The sequence below is a fragment of the Adiantum capillus-veneris genome, chromosome 19 (genome assembly GCF_014529385.1).
Source record: "Adiantum capillus-veneris isolate H3 chromosome 19, ASM1452938v2, whole genome shotgun sequence".
In the NCBI taxonomy this organism is placed as follows: domain Eukaryota; kingdom Viridiplantae; phylum Streptophyta; class Polypodiopsida; order Polypodiales; family Pteridaceae; genus Adiantum; species Adiantum capillus-veneris.
The window spans coordinates 47,910,617-47,915,084 of record NC_140949.1 but is presented as its reverse complement, the minus strand read 5'-3'; the positions used below and the strand labels follow the sequence as shown (position 1 = coordinate 47,915,084).

The 4,468-nt window shown below is 40.4% G+C and overlaps 1 pseudogene; it reads left to right on the top strand.

Moving 5' to 3' along the window:
• On the top strand, positions 1–2,158 carry LOC147433963 (putative pre-mRNA-splicing factor ATP-dependent RNA helicase DEAH5; annotated as a pseudogene).
• Positions 2,159–4,468: the final 2,310 nt, after the last annotated feature.

Genomic DNA, 4,468 nt, shown 5'->3' with positions numbered 1-4,468 from the left:
ATGACAATAATAGTGATCTATATGATTGCATGTAGCATGAGGGCATCATTCCAAAGGTAGTGATGTACATTTTTATCTATAAATCTTGTGCCACAATTGGGGCCATAGACGGCGGGGGGGGGGAGGGGGGGGGATTCATTAAGAGGTTGTGAAACGATGATTTTTCAGAGATAATTTTGTAAATCGTAAGAAATCCAGATGATTCACTTCAAAGAGCTACAATGACACAATATGCTTTAGCCAAAGAGCGGAGATTGTTGGTAGAGCAGTAGAGAAGGACCATGCCGGCTTCCATCCCAAATGATTTGAATGATCCTTGGGAAGATCCCATGCCAAAGACAGGAGAGCAGCATCTTGCTCTCACAAAGTTGGTGGTATGGGACTCTGCGTATGACATGCCGGAGTCAAAGAAAGATGAATTTGGTAAGGCAACCACATTGGCCAGTAGTCAAAGGAATCAATACACGAGCAAAGAAATTTTTTCCAATTACAAGTTGAAAAATGAGTTCCTTAGAGCAGTCCATGAGAACTAGATTTTGGTTTTGATTGGAGAAACCACTCTAGGGAAAACAACACAAGTTACACAATATTAGTAGAGGTAGGGAACACAACAAAAAGAAAGATTGGTTGCATGCAACCGTGAAGAACGGTTGCAATGTCTGTAGCCAAGAGGGTTGCTAAAGAATTTGGTTGCACTCTTGGTGAAGAGCTTGATTACGCGATTAGGTTTAAGGAGTGCACACGGCTTGAGCTAATTATCAAGTATATGAAAAATGGAATACTTTTGAGATAGTGCTTGTGGATAACCAGCTTTGGGCACATTCGGTTATTGTGCTTGATCGATAAGCACATGAAAGAACTACACACCTTGATGTCCTCTTTGGGTTGCTAAATAACCTAGTAAGGCGGCGGAAAGATTTGCATCTTATAGTCACTACGTACTTTTTTTATTGTAATATTTTCATTATTCCATGAACGTTTCCTGTCAAGATTCTATTTGCAAAGCAACTAGATAGTGACTATCTAGATGCTGAACTTATTACTATTATATAGATACATGTAACTGAGCCACAAGGTGATATCCTTCTCTTTTCAAAAGGACATAAAGAAATTGATACAGCATGCCAAATCTTGTATGAAGAGAAGGGGTTGGGTCCCAATGTTCCAAAGATGATTATACTCCTAGTGTATATTGCCCTTCCTAGTGAAATGCATACCATAATTTGTGACCCAACACCACCAGAAACAAGGGAAGTGGTGGTTTCAACCAGTCTATTGGCATGCTACTATGTATAAGGTTTGTCTCTCTTGAAAGAGGATGTGCCGGTGGTAGTTAACGATGGTATTGGGGGTAACTCTGAGATTGTAATCTACAGCCCCACAAGTGTCGAGGAAGCAAAGGAAGGACTGTCAAGAAGGAAGTCTATGTATCTGATGCTCAAAAATCGGTGGGATTGCACAAAGTGGAGGAGAACCTGGTTACTTTAAATACATTAGAGAAGGTGAGAGGCTTGATTGGGGAGAATATCGATGCACATGTGGCGGATTCATTCTCATGCTACTTGGATCAAATTTACCTGATGAGGACTCGAGGCCTCCAATTCCAGTAGCCTTGTGAAGGATGAAGATGATGAATGCCAACAGGGGATTTGGTCCCATTGAATCTGTGATTGCAAGAAAATTGAAGAGTTCAACAAGTCAAGGACAATAGGAAGAAAGGTGCTTATCATTGTAGACTATTGTACAATATAGTTTGTAAGGTTAAATTTAGAAATCCAATTTCGCTAGTACGTGATAATTACCTACATTGTCGAAAAGTGAATGCGTTGCCAAAGGTTATGTGTGGTTTCTTGAAACTAGATGCTATATTCTGGCACGATGTTGTCAAAACAATAAAAAATACAAAGGAGGCATCGATGGTTTATGCTTTCTAATTATGCTCCACGTGCTGCCACATCTAGGTATCATGGCATATAGGAACAAGCTGATTGCAAATGCCTTCTTTGAAATTGTCAATGATGTCTTGCAGATTGCAGGATCATATGTGTCTTTCAAGTTAGGTAATGTTGGTTCAGTAGGATTTGGAGCTGGAGGTATCAATTCTACATATGAAGCAATCTGGCATCTTATAGTGGATGCAGTAGACACACATAGATAATTGACCAACATTTGTGAAAACCCGGTGGAGGTGGAGAAGGCAGAGTAGGGGTTTGGAGAAAGCTTTTTTGTTATTTCTTTAATTACCATATATATATATATGTATATATATATATATATATGTATATATATATATATATATATATATATATATATATATATATATATATGTACATATATATATATATATATATATATATGTACATGTATATACATCTATATATATATATGTGTGTGTGTGTGTGTGTGTGTGTGTATAACACACACACACACACACACACACACACACACACACACACACACACACACACACACACACACACACACACACACACACACATATATATATATATGTGTGTGTGTGTGTGTGTGTGTGTTATATATGTGTGTGTGTGTGTGTTTGTGTGTGTGTGTGTGTGTATACATGTGTCACACACACACACACACACACACACACACACACACACATATATATTTGGCTAAGCTATTGGAGGCTCAATGGATGTCCATCATCAATTCCTCAAATTGGGACATCATGGAGAACAAGATCAAGGCAGTGGAAGCACTTATACTGATTGAGGGCCGAGTGTGGAGTCTCTAGTGCAAGAGCGTGGTGATCATGTGTGTGCATAACCATCACTACCATAATGCAACTGCAATACGTATGGAGCTCTTTGTGCATGGAAGGAATCAAGAGATCGTGGAAAGGCAATATGCTTTGTTTACATAGAATATAGGTCAATCATCATTTCTCACATTTTTTTGATGTATGATCAAAATTATATTTTCTATTGATCGTCACACGGAGCGACTAGGGCAAAGGGGTAGATCCAACTTCCAAGCAGTGAGCCTAGGTTACTACTAGTTGCATGCCAATGGCAAGTTATCATCTCGCAGACCACCATAGGTCCATCCTACCATGTCAGCTCATGCCTCATGCTTGATTCCATCCCAGTCGGCTTGCTTATCGAGCCAATCAAATGAAGCAAAATACCCCCGTTTTTCCCACAATCAGGATATGCAAATGGTGTTCACACGTGGGCCCATGTCGGTGGCCAGTCTGATCAGTAAAGCCTGCCTATTTGCTGTAGCCATCTTCCACATTCCGTGATTGGTTGCACGACCAGGTCTTCACTACGAGGCGGCCACTCCTTGGCCATTCTAGTATGCTTACAACCTCGCCATTGGCGAGCCATCCCTCATGAGTCGATCCAACGAGGCAAGCCTCTTCCTGCATGTTGAAGGCTTAGCCTCTCCTCCTCTGTGTACCAGAATCAAGGTGTCTCCTTTCCACCACCACTGTAGATGAAAACTTGGTGGAGCTCACCATCGCCTTCCAACTTACTCCATCGTCCATCCGCAATCTTTTATCAAGGGGGGTGGTATCAAGGTCCTCACAAATATATGTCCAATGGGGATAAGGTTTGCAGAGCTTAATGACCAATAGTTTTTTGTTGCTAGTGTGGATTGGGTTTAGATCAATTATTCTAGCGCAGGCATGCTGGGTATCACTGTTGAGATGACAACAACGGTGGAGCATGTCCTACATCATATAATACCAGCCGCCACTTGGCCACACACACACACACACACACACACACACACACACACACACACACACACACACACACACACACACACACACACACACACACACACACACACACACACACACACATATCATCATGGAAGGATAGGTTGAAAGAGTTACCAAAAGATAATATGCACAAAGTGCTAGAAAAAGGGACCAATTTTCATCTTTTGAAGCTTCTTAAAACAAGAAAAATCTCATATTTTATTAACTTTTTTTTATATATTGGAAGATGTCTCCCTAATACCACTAAAATGGCTGGCATGTAAGATTTGTAAGTGGATCCAAAGAACTTGGAAGATAGGGTCTTCAAGACCAATTTGTTCCTAGGATGGAGAGGGAAGAAAAGCCAAAGCCAAGCACTCTTAATCTGTACAGAAATTGTTAGACTCTCCTCCTTTCATCATATTTGGAACCACAAACCATCGTGTGTTCAAAAAGGACCTTTTGTGGCTAACTTCACAGAGATGACCAAGAAAGTAGAGAAACAATTGTTGCAATTGGAAAAAGGAGAAATTGGGATGGGTAGAATCGGACAGCTAGCACAGTTAGAACCAATTACATTGAATAAGGGATATGTTTCACCTTTGGTTGAGGCTATGTAACTTCTTGATGTAACCAGCAATCCCTTAAGGCTCAACACGAGCTTAAGGTTGTTTTGTGCATTACTTTGAGGAATATCTAATATATCCATCACTATTGAGAGTTTAGCAAAAAAAA